This window comes from Impatiens glandulifera, chromosome 4, assembly GCF_907164915.1.
Source record: "Impatiens glandulifera chromosome 4, dImpGla2.1, whole genome shotgun sequence".
Lineage (NCBI taxonomy): Eukaryota > Viridiplantae > Streptophyta > Magnoliopsida > Ericales > Balsaminaceae > Impatiens > Impatiens glandulifera.
This window is the reverse complement of record NC_061865.1, coordinates 30,772,401-30,792,709: the sequence shown is the minus strand read 5'-3', so window position 1 is coordinate 30,792,709 and position 20,309 is coordinate 30,772,401.

The window sequence follows — 20,309 nt, the reverse complement described above, 5'->3', positions numbered from 1 at the left end:
AGCACGCATGACCTTGATAGCAAGCTCCCGGTTGCTATATATCTTGCCAAGAATGGACAGAGAGGAGACGATCTTGCTAAATCTGGTGTCGAAATCATTCATTTTTTCACCAGGACGCATTTTGAAGCTGTCGAACTGTTGAGTAGCAACCATGATCTTGTTTTCTTTGGTTTGCTCGTTGCCTTCACATAGTTGAGTGAGTCTATCCCAGAACTCTTTGGCAATGTCACATTCGATGATGTAGTTGAACATACTGTCATCGAGAGATCTGTACAGAACATCAAGAGCCATGTTGTTGAGGTTATTCTGCCTCTTTTCATCAGCGGTTCAGTCGGCCTTCTCCTTATCAATCTTGATAGGACCTTCTGTGATAACGCTCCACATGTCATCATGAAGAGAAGAGAGATGAGCACAAATCTTTTCTTCCAAACAATGTAGTCTTCACGAGAGAAGCTTGGAATGGCTGTAGCACTGACATCTTTGAGTATGTTCGACATATTTCAGGAAAGGCTTGAGAATAGAAACAGGGCTCTGATACCAATTGATAGGATCGACTTTATCGATAGAGACGGGAGTCTGGCTAAGGATAAAGGCTTATGAAAAACAGTTTGAAAGAAATCCTGTTAGGGATTTAATTCGTTTTCTATTCTACGCAAACATGTGTAAACACTTGAAACAGATTCAAGGCGGAATTGTTTACTTGGGTTTGAAGCACAAGATGAAATATGAAAAGTTGACAGAAAAGAAGAACACAACAGTTTGTTTATGGATGTTTGGAGAAACTCTCCTACGTCACTCATTCTTCCAACCACCGGAAGGATTCACTATAAGATGATTAGAATCAAATACAGTTTACACACACTTAGCTCACTATTGAACAGAACACTTTCTGTTCAATTATAAGATGAAGAATATCACTCAGCTAAAGGTGTTTTGATTCTAGCTTTCTCTCTCGATTCACACATAGTACAATCAAAAAGAAGCTTCACAGTTTGAATTCAGTAAGCAAGATGATTGAGTAGTTTCTCTCTCTGCAAAATCAGATTGCTTGTTCGTTGTGTAAGACATGGTGCTTCGTCCGTTGTCCTTAGGATTGGTTAAATACTGAGCATGAGCCAACGCTCGAAACTTCAAGAATGATACGTGGTACACTCTTCCATTGGAAAGCCTCCATTGTACACAGCAGGTTCTGAGCACAAGGATCGTGGCCGTACAGAACTGGTAGTGCGCCGAATATTCCATCAGAAATGTACCTGCAAAACAAGTAATTTGAGGAAAATTCTCTTACGTGGCATTCCTTGAATGGATGCGTATAGCTGCAGTACTAATCTTCACTAGAAAGTATTGCAGAAGTAGGGTACAACAATAGCACGTGGGGTAGGAGAAATGCTAGATTCAAGCGTACTGCTTAAACTGAGCATTAGACGTATTTCAGTTAGACGGATTATGAAAATAAGTCATCTCCTTATAATAGAAAAATTGTATTACACCGCCTGGTCTAATAGAATTAGACTCGCGTCTAATTACAATAACCATTAGATTGCACGTCTAACTCCACTGAGTTAGACTACTGGTCTAATTACGGTTCTACCTCAGACTTGTCTGAAGGAGTTAGACTCACGTCTAACTTTCATTAATTAGACCACACGTCTAATTATTCAATAACCATTAGACTGCACGTCTAACTCCACTGAGTTATTCCTAAACATGTTCTTTCCATTCCTAAAATGCATCTAGACTAGGACATTTTAGTAGATAAAATTTAGTTCAGCAAAATTACCTACATATATGACCATAAAGTAATAAACAATTTGGGTCAGAAATGACTTAAACTTGCAATTTGTCCAAAAATTGAGGTTAATATTTCAAAAGTTCATAAATAAATCATGGATTATCTTGAAATTTTCCTCATATTTTTGAGCACATATAGCCCAAGTTATGAATCCTTGAAGTTAGACAAAATAATAAAATTATCCAATCAACTCTAATTCAGATTATTTTTATTTTATAAAATGTAGAAAATGAATTCTAATAATTTTATACTTTTTTGGATTTTTCAAAATATATTTAGGCATTTTGTTGGGTCAAATTATTTTGACTAAGTGTTGAAATAATTTAACCACTGATATTTTGATGATGAAATAACTTATGAGTTTTGATACAGGTGTATTGAGAATATGTTATAAGACTTGGATCTAATGAGGGTCATAGAATTAGACGTACAGTCTAACTCATCGGTGTTAGACGTGTAGTCTAATAGACATGTAATTAGACGGATGGTCTAATGAATACACGGAATTAGACGTAAGTCTAATAGAATTAGACGTAAAGTCTAAATCATCGGAGTTAGACGTGTAGTCTAATAGGTGTAAAGAATTAGACGAATGGTCTAATGAATACACGGAATTATACGTAAGTCTAATAGAATTAGACGTACAGTCTAACTCATCGGAGTTAGACTTGTAGTATAATAGGTGTAAATAATTAGACGGATGGTCTAATGAATACACAGAATTAGACGTAAGTCTAATAGAATTAGACGTACAGTCTAACTCATCGGAGTTAGACATGTAGTCTAATAGGTGTAAAGAATTAGACGGATGGTCTAATGAATACACAGAATTAGACGTAAGTCTAATAGAATTAGACGTACAGTCTAACTCATTGGAGTTAGACGTGTAGTCTAATAGTTATTGAAGAATTAGACGTGTGGTCTAATTAATGAAAGTTAGACGTGCGTCTAACTCCTTTAGACGAGTCTGAGGTAGAACCGGAATTAGACGTGCAGTCTAACTCAATGGAATTAGACATGCAGACTAATGGTTATTGAATAATTAGACATGTGGTCTAATTAATGAAAGTTAGAAGTGAGTCTAACTCCTTCAGACAAGTCTGAGGTAGAACCGGAATTAGACGTGCAGTCTAACTCAGTGGAGTTAGACGTGCAGTCTAACTCAGTGGAGTTAGACGTGCAGTCTAATGGTTATTGAATAATTAGACGTGTGGTCTAATTAATGAAAGTTAGACGTGAGTCTAACTCCTTCAGACAAGTCTGAGGTAGAACCGTAATTAGACCAGTAGTCTAACTCAGTGGAGTTAGACGTGCAATCTAATGGTTATTGTAATTAGACGCGAGTCTAATTCTATTAGACCAGGCGGTGTAATACAATTTTTCTATTATAAGGAGATGACTTATTTTCATAATCCGTCTAACTGAAATATGTCTAATGCTCAGTTTAAGTAGTACGCTTGAATCTAGCATCTCTCCTACCCACGTGCTATAGCTGTACCCTACTTCTGCTCCACATTTAGTAGTGAAGATTAGTATAGAAGATATACGCATCCAATCAAGGAATGCCACGTAAGAGAATTTTCCTCAAATTACTTGTTTTGCAGGCACATCTCTTATGGAATATTCGGCGCACTACCAGTTCTGTACGGCCACGATCCTTGTGCTAAGAACCTGCTGTGTACAATGGAGTCTTTCCAATGGAAGAGTGCCACGTATCATTCTTGAAGTTTCGACCGTTTTCTCCTGCTCAGTATTTAACCAATCCTAAGCACAACGGACAATCGGCCTTAACAAGCACAACTGTTAACCTGTCACTTGCCAATCTTGCTTACTGAAACTATAGAGAATTCAAGCCTTTGAATATTGTAAAGCTTTTTTCTGATTGTACTGTGTGTGAATCGAGAGAGAGAACTAGAATCAAAACACCTTTAGCTGAGTGATATTCTTCATCTTGTAATTGAACAGAAAGTGTTCTGTTCAATAGTGAGCTAAGTGTGTATAAACTGTATTTGATTCTAATCATCTTATAGTGAATCCTTCCCGTGGTTGGAAGAAGGGGTGTCGTAGGAGAGTTTCTCCGAACATCCATAAACAAACTGATGTGTTCATCTTTTCTGTCATCTTTTCATATTTCATCTTGTGCTTCAAACCCAAGTAAACAATTCCGCCTTGAATCTGTTTAAAGTGTTTACACAAGTTTGCGTAGAATAGAAAGCGAATTAAATCCCTAACAGGATTTCTTTCAAAGTGTTTTTCATAAGACTTCATCCTTAGCCAGACCCCCGTCTCTATCGATAAAGTCGATCCTATCAATTGGTTTCAGCGCCCTGTTTCTATTCTCAACCCTTTCCTGAAATATGTCGAACATACCCAAAGATGCCAGTGCTACAGCCATTCCAACCTTCTCTCGTGAAAACTACATTGTTTGGAAGAAAAGAGTTTGTGCTCATCTTTCTTCTCTTCATGATGACATGTGGAGCGTTGTCACAAAAGGTCCTATCAAGATGGATAAGGAGAAGGCCGCTTGGACCGCTGATGAAAAGAGGCAGAATAACCTCAACAACATGGCTCTTGATGTTCTATATAGATCTCTCGATGACAGTATGTTCAACTACATCATCGAATGTGACATTTCCAAAGAGGTTTGGGACAGACTCACTCAACTGTGTGAGGGCAACGAGCAAACCAAAGAAAACAAGATCATGGTTGCTACTCAACAGTTCGACAGCTTCAAAATGCGTCATGGTTAAACAATGAACGATTTCGACACCAGATTTAGCAAGATCGTCTCCTCTCTGTCCATTCTAGTCAAGACATATAGCAACCGGAAGCTTGCTATCAAGGTCATGCGCTCTTCCAAGAGAATGGGACATATAGCCTATGGGGATGAGAGAATCCAAATATCTTAACAAGATCTCTCTCTTGGATCTCTTTGTTGACCTGAAAGCCTATGAGTTCGAGCTGAACTATAGGATGGAAGAAGATCAATCCACGTCCATTATCGTTGCCAAGGCGCTGGTTACTGCTGAAGAGCCACCAACCGCTCCAGACGTGAAGCTGGCAGCTCAGCAGCTGAGCAGCGATGCCATGTCTCTTTTTGTGAAGAAGTTTGGCGACTTCATGAAGAAGAGCAACTCTAACTCAAACTCTTCAAATTCTAATGATAATAGAAAATCAAAAGCTAATGTTACTTATTTTAACTGTGGTATTAAAGATCATTATGCATCGGAATGCCGGATGCCAAAGCGTGAAGACGCCAAGGATGATGGAAAAGAGATGAAGGCTCTTATGGCTGGTGACGGAAAGGACGGAGGAAGCAGCCGTGGTTCGTACTTCTCATCCAGTGAAAGTGATGAAGAAGACGTGGCTTGCTTCATGGCCAAAGAAGATGAAGAAGGAAATCAGGAGAGTGAGGTATTTGATTTTTCTTCCGAAAGGTTTTCAAGGGAACAACTGGTAGCTACACTAGATGACATGGTCATCGAGTACACGAAGCTAGCAGAATCTCTAAATGAAACTAAATGTTCATCAGATTTAAATAAACCAAGTCTGTCTAAAGAGGAAGAGTCAAATGATTCTGAAAAGAAGATTGAATAGATCTCATCTGAGAATGAGATACTCAAGGAACAGATTCAAAATCTTTCATCTGAAAACAAAAGGCTTAACTATGTTGTCAATGCATGGACAAGATCTGGTGATGCTGTCAAATATCAGATCAGCATGTTGAAACCTGCTAGATCTAGATCCAGATTGGGATTTGACAGCAATGATCCTAATTTGTCATGCAAAAAGTCAAAACCAAATGACAAACTTAAGCCAATAAGTTTTGTCAAAGGAAGTAAGACTAACATTGAATCTGATCCTATTCATGAAGAAGTTGTTTTCAAAAATGAAATAGTTTATGTTCCACCGACTGTTAGTTGGCTTAAGAATAAGCTAGAAAAAGCTAATAAGTCTGGTAATTTAAAACCTGAGTTTAAGTCAAGGAGTTTTAAAAGAAAATCTTCTTCAAAAGTCAAAGGATCAGTGGCTAGCAAGAAGTCATCTGCTAAGTTAAAATCTTATGCATTAATCACAACACAAAATGGGAAATCCATTAGAATAACTCAAATATGGATTCCTGAGGGACTAATTGATCGAGGACCAAATTAAGTATGGGTACCAATGGTTGTAAATAGTTTATTTTGTAAGTGATGCAGGAGGATAGCAAGAAGGAAGCTAGAAGAGTACTCCTCTAAGTACACAGCTTGGAAGATCAACAATGGCACTTGCCATTCTGGAAGAATAAATGTTTTTATTTGTTAAAAATGTTTTTGGTCTTTAGACCACAAAAATTGTTTATTAAACCTTAAATGTCCATATTCATAATGAGAGGAAAAATTACTTTGAAAGTAAAGATACTCTCTAGACGAATATCCTTAATCGGTCTAATTAGACAAGGGTGTCTAAAAGAAACAGTATGTACTTAGACGTATTTTTGCTCATAATCCATACATCTAAGTCTATATGTTGAGGTGTTATACCTACGTAATTAGACGGACACGTCTAATAGACGTTAGACGTTTTTCGTCATGAGCAAAAGGATGCTCACGTCTAATAAACACACGTCTAACACGTGGTGTTTATGCGTAATTAGACGTACACGTCTAATAAACATTAGACGAATTTTTATAAACACGGAATTAGACGTATGCGTCTAATAGACTCATTCGTCTAATAGCGCAAATCCCAAGTTTGTCTATGAAGAGCGAATCTAATTACCAGAATTAGACGATGATATATCGCTCTGAGACGTACGTTGTGTAATATGGATTTGTGGAGTAAGAAAAATGTCTAACTACGTGCCGATTAGACTGATCAAGGACAGTTGTCCCACGTTGAAAGTTATCTGCTTTTCCCGCTCAAAACATCAAAAAGTCATCTCTTAATAACATGAAGACACGTGTCTATCAAGTTAGAGAAAATGACTGAAATACCCTCATTTTTAATGATGATTTCTTGAAAAAGGACGTCTAACATTTATTAGTGGTCCATACCCCTAGAATAGACGGTTATTCTGTATTTCTCTCTTTCATCTATATAAGGACATTTCTACATGAATTTGAAAGCTTCGATTCCCTCGAAATCTCTAAGAACCCTAGCTTTCTTTGCAGTTCTCTCACTAAATTTCTCTAAAATCTCGTGTCGATTCATATTCTCTCAAAAATGGTGAAGAAATTCACTCTCGGTCACTGTACTTTGCAAGTGGACTTTCCATGGGTGTATTCGTTTAATCAACTGGAGGTGGTGAAGATGTTCCAAACCCTAGAATATTCTGGGTTAAGGAAGTATCTGGGCGGACCGTTCATCTTCTACGAAGACGAAGTTCGCGAGTTCTTCAAAACGACAATTATGGTGGATGATTCCATCGTAGCAACCGTCAACGGAACGAACATTTCTTTGACGAAGCAGTCTATGCGGAGTTCTTTGAACTTCCGACGGAGGGTCATCTTTTCGACTTGGTTCTCTCTTCAGAAATCATGGAGGAGATGAAGACAACTTTCTCTGCAGACGGTTCAAAAATCCATGTGAATGGATACAAGAAGGTATTCAAACCGCAATTCATTCTTCTGAACGACGTGGTGGCGAAGGCGCTTCAAGGGAAGGCTGGTTCCTTCAATCTCTATAGTCAAGACCGCTTTGACTATATGTGTGCTATCTCAAAAGGGATCCAGGTAAACTGGGCGCATACCCTTTTTCAGAATTTGTGTTATTCTATCAGTCAGACGAACAAAGAAAGTATTACATATGCGGCTCAACTGAGGCACTTGTTGAAGCATTTGGGGGTTCCCGTTGGTGAACCAGTGCAAATCAATTATCCACGAGTTTTTACTACTCTTACAGTGGCTAGTACACTAACGAGGTTGAAGAACAACCTTGAATCTGCATCTGGTGCTTCCAACTTCTAGACCGGTGGAAAACCTTTGACCCGATCCAAGCCTTCTACTTCAGTTATGTCAACAGGGAAAAGAGAACCAAAACAGTGAACGAATCGGAGGCCAATTCCTCCAGTCTGAAAAGTCCAAACCAGAAGGATTCTAAATCTGTTGATTCATGGATGAAGCAAGGTCCAGGCGTACTTGCTGCAACTCCAATGTCATCACTATCCACTCCCTCAACCTTTTTGAGGAAACCTTCGAGGTCTTGTGCCTAAAAGGAGAAGAAGACAAGGGCGCCCCGAGCGTCTAAATCTGCAAAGGTGAAGTCTTCTATATCTTTGGCCGCTGTGCCTAAATTTGATGTTCCCATAGTTGAACAAGCTGAATCTGTATTCTCTCATTTGAGAGAATCTGCTGAAGGGCCTGCTGTTGAGTCAGTCGGTCCAAATGATGAAATTGTTGACAGGGTTGAGTCTCCTTTTATTCAAACTGATCTTGTAGCCGCATGTGCTACAGAGTCATCACAACCAGAACAAGGTGTTATTCTTACCCTTGTGGCTGGTGAACCCGTTATTCCTGTTCCTAAACATTCCTTGGTGGCCGGGAAAGTTGTTTGTATGGAGCTTTCTACTGAGCTCTGTAAGAAACCACAATCTGCTTTCGAACTGTTGCGCTCCAAAAAAGGGACACATGGAATTGTGATTGGTGAACCAAGACCCGCTTCAAAACCCGTAGAGTTTGTTGGAAAAGGAAAATCCATTGTAATTCAAGCTCCTGAGAAGGTATCTGAGGCAACGGGTATCGTTGACCTTATTTTGGATCAAGTTAAAGTTCTTACTGCTGAGAAATTGGAAATTTATGAGTCTTGGTATATGGAGAGGCTGTCCTCCAAGTACAACGACTCTCTGTCAAACGCTGCCATAGCAAAAGAATGGAAGAAGAGGGTGGCAAACGAGAAGAAAGTCTTGAAATGGGCAAGAACGTCAGATGTTTGTGACGCTCTGAAGAAAAGAGAACTGGTGGAAGCTTGCATTCTTGGAAAAGCCCTTTTTCCAATTTTTGAAGCAAGGAAAGCTAAATTCAATCCTGATGTGAAAGGAGCTGATGTTGAAGTAAAGGTATTGAAGAAGTTGAATGATATCCTGGACAGCTATGTTTCTGCTACTTCTAGACACATTCACGGCGCCGATTGCTCTGGCGCAGAACCTTTCAATAAAGAAGAAGAAGAAGCTATGGATATTCAAGATGCTGATAATGATGCTGATGAGCTAGATGCTGCTCTCCTGATCGAATTCGGGAATCTTTCTGCAGAAGAGAGACGGATTCTAGATCAACCATTCCAAGAACGTCCGAATGAAGAAGAAGAAAATGTGAATGTTCAAGAGCCTGAACAAGCTCTTGAGATAAATGAAGAAGAAGTCATCATAGAAGATGTGACTAAGGACGCTTTGAAAGCTCCTATTGAAGAAGACATGTTAATAACCCCTGTTGCGAGAACAGAGGGTGTTCAAGAAAAATTGGTCGAGGACACTCAGCCAGAAACTGCCAGAACTGAGGGGGAACCTTCCAAAGAGAAAGACGATGAGGAAGAAAGTTCCTCATCTGAGGAGGAACAGGATCAGCAAGCAACCTTTGTGAAGCCCCGTTTATTTCCCGACGGCGTTGTGGGAAGTGTTCTCGAAAACATCAACATTCCTCGTCACTACTATGGTACTCTGCTTGAGAGATTTGAAAGGGCTGAAAAAGAAATTGAAGAAGAAGAAGAACGAGACAAAGTCGCTAAGAATGCCGAAATGAATCAGCCGGAGCAATCATTGCAGGTTCATACAAACTTTGAGCCTATTCAAAGTATGGCAGCAGAATCTGAAGAAGTTTCGTTTCATGAAGAGTCATCTGCTGGAGGAAACAAAGTGCTAAGATCTATGAGGTCTATGATTTCATCGATTCATTAGACCATGTCTCAAACAATGAACTCAAGGGAAGAAGAAAGGGAGAACTTTCACAACATTTTCAAGGTCCTCACTGAGCTGGATAACACTTTGAAGAAGAACACATATGAGACTCATATTGCGAATGTAAACTTTTCAAAGTTTGGAAAGCAACTTGTCAATCGTCAAACCGAGTTATTTGATATTGAAAGGAAAATCAACGATGAACGCCACAAGGAAACTATGGAAGAATTCAGTCTGGTGAAGAATCAGATGTTGGAAATCCAGGGTTGCATGAGTAGAAATGATAATGAACGCTAAGAATTTGCTGACTCCATTGCTAGAAGATTTCAAGCAAAGGAGGATGCAAAGGTTAATACTGAAGGTGCTCAACCTCGACTAGTTCAAGGAGAGTCAAGCAGAAAAAATGATGGTGTGTCAACCGCCACAAGATCCAGGCGAGCTTCAAGTTCTGATGACAATCCAAGGCCAACCAAGAGAGGTGGTGGTCGAAGCGGTGGTGAGTGTGGAGGTCGAAGTGGTGGTGGCCAGAGTTGGCTATCCAATGTCGATCAAGGTGGACGTGCCAGTAGTGGTGAACGCGGTGGAAGATCAAGTGAAGGCGGTCGTGGTGGTCGCGGCTATCCTCCTTTCTTCAACATGTTTCCCGGGAAATAGATGAGTCCAACCGATCCTCGAGTTAAAAGGGAAGAACAACGATTTCTCTTCTTTTAACGTATTTAACTCTTATGAACACTTGTCTTTGATGGTTTCTCGAATACTGGTTTTTGGATGAATGATGTAAGTGAACAAGGTTTTTGTTTGTTTATATGGTGAATGCATGCTTTGAAATATATATGCAGGTTTGCAATTTCTTCATCAAAAAGGGGGAAATTGTTGGGTCAAATTATTTTGACTAAGTGTTGAAATAATTTAACCACTGATATTTTGATGATGAAATAACGTATGAGTTTTGATACAGGTGTATTGAGACAACATGTTATAAGACTTGGATCTGATGAGGGTCATTAGACCGATTTTGACTTTCATTGCATAGATTTAGACGTACAGTCTAACTCATCGGAGTTAGACGTGTAGTCTAATAGGTGTAAAGAATTAGACGGATGGTCTAATGAATACACGGAATTAGACGTAAGTCTAATAGAATTAGACGTACAGTCTAACTCATCGGAGTTAGACGTGTAGTCTAATAGGTGTAAAGAATTAGACGGATGGTCTAATGAATACACGGAATTAGACGTACAGTCTAACTCATCGGAGTTAGACGTGTAGTCTAATAGTTATTGAAGAATTAGACGTGTGGTCTAATTATGAAAGTTAGACGTGAGTCTAACTCCTTCAGACAAGTCTGAGGTAGAACCGGAATTAGACGTACAGTCTAATTGTTATTGAATAATTAGACGTGTGGTCTAATTAATGAAAGTCAGATGTGCGTCTAACTCCTTCAGACAAGTCTGAGGTAGAACCGGAATTAGACGTGCAGTCTAACTTAGTGGAGTTAGACGTGCAGTCTAATAGTTATTGAATAATTAGACATGTGGTCTAATTAATGAAAGTTAGACGTGAGTCTAACTCCTTCAGACAAGTCTGAGGTAGAACCGGAATTAGACGTGCAGTTTAACTCAGTGGAGTTAGACGTGCAGTCTAATGGTTATTGTAATTAGACGCGAGTCTAATTATATTAGACCAGGCGGTCTAATAGACGTTTTTCTATTAGAAGGAGATGACTTATTTCATTAGACTGATTTTCACAATCCGTCTAACTGAAATACGTTTAATGCTCAGTTTAAATAGTACGCTTGAATTTAGCATCTCTCCTACCCACGTGCTATAGCTGTACCCTACTTCTGCTCCACTTTCTAGTGAAGATTAGTACATCAGCTATACGCATCCGATCAAGGAATACCACGTAAGAGAATTTTCCTCAAATTACTTGTTTTGCAGGTACATCTCTGATGGAATATTCGACGCACTACCAGTTCTGTACGGCCACAATCCTTGTGCTCAGAACCTGTTGTGTACAATGAAGGCTTTCCAATGGAAGAGTGCCACGTATCATTCTTGAAGTTTCGACCGTTTGCTCCAGCTCAGTATTTAACCAATCCTAAGGACAACGGACAATCGACCTTAACAAGCACAACTGCTAACTTGTCACTTGCCAATCTTGCTTACTGAAACTACAGAGAATTCAAGCCTTTGAATATTGTGAAGCTTCTTTCTGATTGTACTATGTGTAAATCGAGAGAGAGAGAGCTAGAATCAAAACACCTTTAGTTGAGTAATATTCTTCATCTTGTAATTGAACAGAAAGTGTTCTGTTCAATAGTGAGCTAAGTGTGTTTATAAACTGTATTTGATTCTAATCATCTTATAGTGAATCCTTCCGGTGGTTGGAAGAAGGGGTGACGTAGGAGAGTTTCTCCGAACATCCATAAACAAACTGTTGTGTTCTTCTTTTCTGTCATCTTTTCATATTTCATCTTGTGTTTCAAACCTAAGTAAACAATTCCGCCTTGAATCCGTTTCATGTGTTTACACAAGTTTGTGTAGAATAGAAAGCGAATTAAATCCCTAACAGGATTTCTTTCAAACTGTTTTTCATAAGCCTTCATCCTTAGTCAGACCCCTGTCTCTATCGATAAAGTCGATCCTATCACATTTTTATATCAAACATTAATTAATAAACCATTATTCAAACAAACAAGCCTTATGCATTTTTAAAATAAACCAGACGATCAAGATTTTGATTAATTAGAAAAAATAGATCTCCGATTTTTTCTAGTGGACCGGCATGGAAGAGAGGCCTGATTCTTAACTACTATATGACTGATTTTAATACCGTAGTTTCTTAATCATGTGTTATCGTATATACTTTTAAAAATTGAGTTGAAAAATGACACTATAAAATATTTTCTTAAATTTATCTAAAAATAATATACTTTTTAATTAAAAAAATTCAAAAGAATACTAGTAAGATTTTTAAATTTTTATAACATTTTAAAAATATTATATCGTGTCATCTTAAAAATTGTGATTATTAAATAAAATAAACTTATACTTAAACTAAAACATGATATGGATTTCCAAATAATAAAATGTATCACTGAAAAAATATTAGACCACAAATGAGCCTAAACAAAATCAACTAATAATCAAGTCTAATTTGAATTCAAAAATTAAGTAATGTTTTAGATATTAAAATAATTAATAAAATCATATAAACCATAACATTTAAAAATGCATATTATGTTGAGAAGTTATTATACATTCTAAAGATAATTAATTTTATCTATTTTATTGTTATATAACGGGATAATGAAAACTTTAAGAAATAAAAAATAATTTATTTTAAAATAATTACGATCTTTCTACCAAATTGCTAGTATTTTAGTTTAAAACTGAATAAAAAATAATCTGGCTATTTTCATCCAAATTAGTATGTTTTATTGTCTCTTGTTTATAAAACATTAAAAAAGTTTTCCTGTAAATTAAGAAATAAATAAATTTTCAATTTTAAAACTTTTACTTATACAATTACTAAAACTTCGTTAATTAATTTCAATATTTGTGTTGAATTGTGTTTAAATCATGAACCCACTTAGTTTTGATAATTTAGCATAAATAATCAAAAAGGGAGAAATTGTTAGATTAAGGTCTTAATTGATTTAAGATAATTAACATACTTGATTTTGATAATTGATGAAATGGTTTTGATAATGAATGGATAAAACTATGTTTAATTATATATATATATATATATATATATATATAATTGTTAGTCATATCAATTATATAAATATATAAAAAGAAAGCAACATTTTAAGTGGTTTAGTTCTTAAGTGTGAATTCTATATAATAAAGATCACGGGTTCGAATCTCACCCGGTGTAAATTTATAATAATTTTAGGTTTATTATTTCAGGTATAGCTCAAAAAATGCTCTTAGAAATTAGTTCGGAAGAAGAATCAATCGACCAACTTATACAACTACACCTATCCTAACGGTAATAAGTCTAACTTTCGGTGTTATAATTGTGATGCTTTAGGTTATTATAAGTACGAGTGCTAGAAGTCTCTAAGGGATTACAAAAAACCGAATGATCAAAGGGATGAACACCAGTCAAACAGTCAAGATAAGGAGATCCAAAAGGCCTTGATAGCCGATGATGTTAGAAGTTAGTGGGCACATACCGATTCGGATAGTGACGATGAAAGAATCAACTATCTTATGGTAAATGAAGAAGATGTATTTAATTTTGCCTCTGAGGAATTTACCCGAAAAGATTTGGTTACTGCACTCAATGACATGGTCATTGAGTATAAGAACATGTCAACTCATGTACCGACTCGATTAAACTTTCAGATCGGTGAACCGAGCAAAACTAAAATCGGTGAACCGAGTGAAATTAAGACCGGTGAAACAATTAAACTATCCTTTGAGAATGATAAGCTCAAGGAGACAGTTCAATCGTTGACCGAAGAAATGAACGAACTAAATAAGTGATGGCTGCATGGAAGAGATCTAGAGATGATGTGAGCCAGATGTCAAGTCATCAAAGACTGTATAACTGTAAATTCGGACTAGTCTATGACAACAATAATCTGGATAAATATAAATCTTCTAACCTCTAAGGGTTGAACATCAGTAAAGACAAGTTGCCTTTTATAAACTTTCTCAAGAGTTCATCAATCAACAGTGAAGCAAGTCACGATTCAAAAATGCAGTCAAGAATTTCCATTATTAAGACGAATATGTAAGGAGATATAAGGTATCCTTGCCTTACTCCCCTTTCATCCTTGAAAAAGCCTCCATGAATACCATTCATGCTCATAACAATGTGAGGAGTGGAAACACATTAGATAATCCAATCAATAAAAATAATTGGAAAACCTGCAGCAAGGGAGAATTCGTGGATTGATCCCCATCTGATAGAGTCATAAGCTTTTCTAATGTCAATTTTGAAAACAACACGTGGCGATATATTTTTCTTGCCATATCCATTCAATAAGCTCTACATGAGTAGGATGTTATGGGAAATAGATCATTTATGAATAAATGTTGATTGTCCTAATCCTACAAGCTTATCAATAACTGTTTTCAAACGTTGCGAAATACTTTTTGAAATAATTTTGTAAATAACATTGAGCATGAAATAAGACGAAAGTCCTGAATTTTTTCAAGAATTGAATTCTTTGGAAACAAATTTAACACTGTGACGTTCCATTGCTTCAACATTTTCTTGTTTTGGAAGAATTCCAAAAATCCTTCGCTTACATCTTTACCCATTATTTTCCAGATTTTTTTGAAGAAGTTCGTGTTAAAACCATCTGCCCTAATTATTTAAATAACCTAAACCAAATGAAGACAGTAGTTGATAAATTTAAAGTTGTACGTACTTTTTTCGGTTTCGTCTCTATTTTTTTATCTTAAACATTTTTACTCCTTCTTTAAGGGTGATTCCTACATTGCAATTGGTTTTAGCCTCATGCCGTACTTTCGCTCAAATGCTCTCGCGGTATGAGACGAGATATTTGAATGGTAACTTGACTCTAGTACTTTTTGAAAAAAATATTTTTGTCGATTACTTTGTTAAGTATCGTAACTTATCTTTCTCTCAGATCTTGTAAAACTAAGCTAAAGATAGACTCTCTTAGGAGGTGTCTCTTCTTAAGTTGAGACGAGAAATCGAAATAGAACTTAGTAATAATTTGACATACTTTTAGTGATCTTTTAAGACTCGTCACTTAGTTTACTTATTGATAAACTAATAAAGAAAAAAATTCAAGAAATTTTTTTGGCTCTGTGCTTGGTTACTTGTAGGAAAAGGTCTTGGCGTTGTGTCCCACACGTCCGTCCAAATAATGGTCTCTACTTAGAAACAAATTTGGCCTATTAGATTTTATCATTACATGTTATACAAATTTTATTTTAAATTTAAAACTTACATCTAATCTCGTTTCTTCTTAAAATATTCTACTTTTGTCCTATAGTATCTAAAAATTAAATGTTCTTTCCATTCCTAAAATGCATCTAGACTAGGACATTTTAGTAGATAAAATTTAGTTCAGCAAAATTACCTACATATATGACCGTAAAGCAATAAACAATTTGGGTTAGAAATGACTTAAACTTGCCATTTGTCCAAAAATTGAGTTTAATATTTCAAAAGTTCATAAATAATTCATGGATTAACTTAAAATTTTCCTCATAATTTTGAGCACATATAGCCCAAGTTATGGATTCTTGAAGTTAGACAAAATAATAAAAATTATCCAATCAACTCTAATTCAGATTCTTTTTATTTTATAAAATGTATAAAAAAAATTCTAATAGTTTTATACTTTTTTGGATTTTTCAAAACATATTTAGGAATTTTTATATCAAACATTAATTAATAAACCATTATTTAAAGAAACAACCCTTATGCATTTTTAAAACAAACCAGACGATCAAGATTTTGATTAATTAGAAAAACAGCTCTCCGATTTTTACTAGTGGACCGGGACGGAATAGAGGTCCAATTCTTAACTACTATATGACTGCTTTTAATACCGTAGTTTATTAATCATGTCTTATCATATATACTTTCTAAAATTGTGTTAAAAAACGACACTAAAAAATATTTTCTTAAATTTATCTAAAAACAATATATATTTTTAATTAAAAAAATTGAAAAGAATACTAGTAAGATTTTAAAACTTTTATAACATTATAAAAATATTATATCATGTTATCTTAAAAATTATGATTATTAAATAAAATAAACTTATACTTAAACTTAAAACATGATATGGATTTCCAAATAATAAAATGTATCACTAAAAAAAATATTAGACTAAAAATGAGCCTAAACAAAATCAACTAATAATCAAGTCTAATTTGAATTCAGCAATTAAGTAATGTTTTAGATATTAAATTTATTAATAAAATCATATAAATCCTAACATTTAAAAATGCATATTACATTGGAAGAAGGGGTGACGAAGGAGAGTTTCTCCGAACATCCATAAACAAACTGCTGCGTTCTTCTTTTCTGCCATCTTTTCATATTTCATCTTGTGCTTCAAACCCAAGTAAACAATTCCGACTTGAATCCGTTTCATGTATTTACACAAGTTTGTGTAGAATAGAAAGCAAATTAAATCCCTAACAGGATTTCTTTAAAACTGTTTTTCATAAGCCTTCATCCTTAGCCAGACCCCGTCTCTATCGATAAAGCCGATCCTATCACATTTTTATATCAAACATTAATTAATAAACCATTATTCAAAGAAACAAGCCTTATGCATTTTTAAAATAAACCAGACGATCAAGATTTTGATTAATTAGAAAAAAAATATCTCTGATTTTTACTAGTGGACCGACATGGAAGAGAGGCCTGATTCTTAACTACTATATGAATGATTTTAATACCGTAGTTTCTTAATCATGTGTTATCGTATATACTTTCAAAAATTGAGTTGAAAAATGACACTATAAAATATTTCTTAAATTTATCTAAAAATAATATACTTTTTAATAAAAAAAATTCAAAAGAATACTAGTAAGATTTTTAAATTTTTATAACATTATAAAAATATTATATCATGTCATCTTAAAAATTGTGATTATTAAATAAAATAAACTTAAACTAAAACATGATATGGATTTCCAAATATTAAAATGTATCACTGAAAAAATATTAGACCACAAATGAGCCTAAACAAAATCAACTAATAATCAAGTCTAATTTGAATTCAAAAATTAAGTAATGTTTTAAATATTAAAATAATTAATAAAATCATATAAACCATAACATTTAAAAATGCATATTATGTTGAGAAGTTATTATACATTCTAAAGATAATTAATTTTATCTATTTTATTGTTATATAAGGGGATAATGAAAACTTTAAGTAATAAAAAATAATTTATTTTAAAATAATTAGGATCTTTTTTCCAAATTGCTAGTATTTTAGTTTAAAACTGAATAAAAAAAATAATTTTGCTATTTTATGTTTTATTGTCTCTTGTTTATAAATCATTAAAACAGTTTTCCTGTAAATTAAGAAATAAATAAATCTTAAATTTTAAAACTTTTACTTATATAATTACTAAAACTTCGTTAATTAATTTCAACATTTGTGTTGAATAGTGTTTAAATTATGAATCCACTTAGTTTTGATAATTTAACATAAATAATCAAAAAGGTAGAAATTGTTAGATTAAGGTCTTAGATGATTAAAGATAATTAATACACTTGATTTTAATAATTGATGATTGATGAAATGGTTTTGATAATGAATGGATAAAACTATGTTTAATTATATATATATATATATATAATTGTTAGTCATATCAATTATATAATTATATATAAAAAGAAATCAACATTTTAAGTGGTTTAGTTGTTAAGTGTGAATTCTATATAATAAAGATCGCAGGTTTGAATCTCACCCGGTGCAAATTTATAATAATTTTAGTTTTATTATTTCAAGTATAGTTCAAAAGATGCTCTTAGAAACTAGTTAAGGAATCTTAATATTGACATGTGGCATTATTCCGTTGTTTATTGTAATGTAAATATATTTAAATTCGACCGTTGTATTAACTACCGTGTATCATTAATACAAACCTTATAAGAATCTCAATAGTCCCACGCCATTAAAGAAGGGTTATGATACTGAAGTTTGGATGTGACACATTTTGGATGTGACTCATATATATATGTGCTCCTTAAGAGGTTCCCAAAAAAAATGAGCTTTTTAATCATCCTTTTCGAGATTGTTCATCTATGATTAAGACTACTCTCTCACTATCCCAATTGTAATTTGCATACTCTATATTTTCCATTAATATAAGTTGAAAGAGAAACTTCTGTAATATTTTTTAAGAATATTAAATGTTTTAAGTAGAACAGAGAGTGTATATTCAACAGAGTGAGAGCTAGGAGTTCAGAACAAGCATTGTAAAGTCCTGAGTTTCTGACCGAGCTTGTGTAGAGTTGTATACAAGTTAAAGTCTTCTAGTGTATCTTTTTCGAAACAGAAGAAGGGGTGACATTGGAGTTGTTTATCTCAGAACATCCAGAAAAAACTTTGTGTTCATTTCTTAACGTCTTATTCATACTGCATCAATACACTTCAAATCTAGCAATTAATTCCGCAATTGAATCTGATTCAAGAGCTTGTGAAGATTTGTCACGAGAATAGAAACATGTCTTAACTTCTATCAGGGTTAAAACCGAATTAGAAGTCGATAATCGTTGAACAATACTCTAACCCCACCGGTTAATGTTGATGTCGATCCTAACAAGTGGCAATAGAGCATGTTTTCTATTCTCAAAGCATCAGTATCATTTCTATTCTCAACAAGATTCGAATGTTTACAACAAAAGACTATGATAATTGGAATATCAGAATTCAAGTCCACCTGGTGGCTCAAGACGATGACATGTGGTATGTCTTACTAACGGTCTGATGAAAATCATGAATATCGGCATAGCCACAACTACAAATGATAGTTCTCATGAGATGACAGAGAAACCCAGATACGAGTGGACGATTAAAGATAAAAGAAATGCCAAACTTGACTATTTGGCAAAAGACATTCTATACAAGACGCTTGACAAGGCCATGTTCAACAAGATCAAGTCATGCTCATCTGCCAAGGAGATTTGGGAGAAGCTGACTCAAATCTATGAAAGCTCCTCAAGTAAAAGTGAGGAAGAAACTCTCAATTGTCTCATGGTACACGACACCGAGGTATTTGACTTCAACTCTGACAAATTTACAAGAGAAGATCTAACTTCTGCACTCAATGACATGGTCATTGAGTACAAGAAACTGTCAGACTCTTTTAATGAAATAAATTTGAAAAATACATCTGATAGTTCAAGATCATCATCTCAAAACAATGAAACTAAAGTTTATAAAAACAATAAACTAAATGAGATCTCATTTGAGAATGAGAAGCTCAACTAAACAATCAAAACTCTTTCCACTGAAAACGAAAGATTAAACTATGTGATTAGTTCTTGGACTAAATCTGAAAAGTTGTCCATAAACCTGCCAGATGCAAATCCGATTTAGTATTTGATAACAGTTGTCCAGATGAGTCAAAGAAAATGTTGAACCCAATTATAGACGAGCTTAAACCAATAATCTTTGTCGAGGGTAGTTTAACTAACAATAGAACTAATCATCGCTGTGGTGACTTAACGTTAAAAGATAAGATTAAATATGTTAAGCTAACTGATAGCTGGCTCAAGCCAAAGAAACAGGCAGTCAGTTGGTCTGGAAAACAAAAACTTGACAAAAAGTCAAGAAGTTTTTACCAAATTTCATATATTAAAGTTAAGGAATCATCAGCATGCAGAATGCAATCTGCGAAATACACTATACACACACAATGAGAAATCCATTAAAATAATCAAAGTATGGATTCCCAAGGGACTAATAAGCCACGGACCCAAAGAAAAATGGGTACCATATCTGTTATTGTCTATGGATGCAGATAAAATAGCACATTCCGATGGAATTCGTGTCAACAGATCAGCAAGTGGCAGATATTTCCACGAAGCCACTTCTCGAGTCTATTTTTTTTACCTTAGAAATATTTTAGGATTGTTAGATTACGATAATGCTTAAACTGATTAAATGATGAACTCTC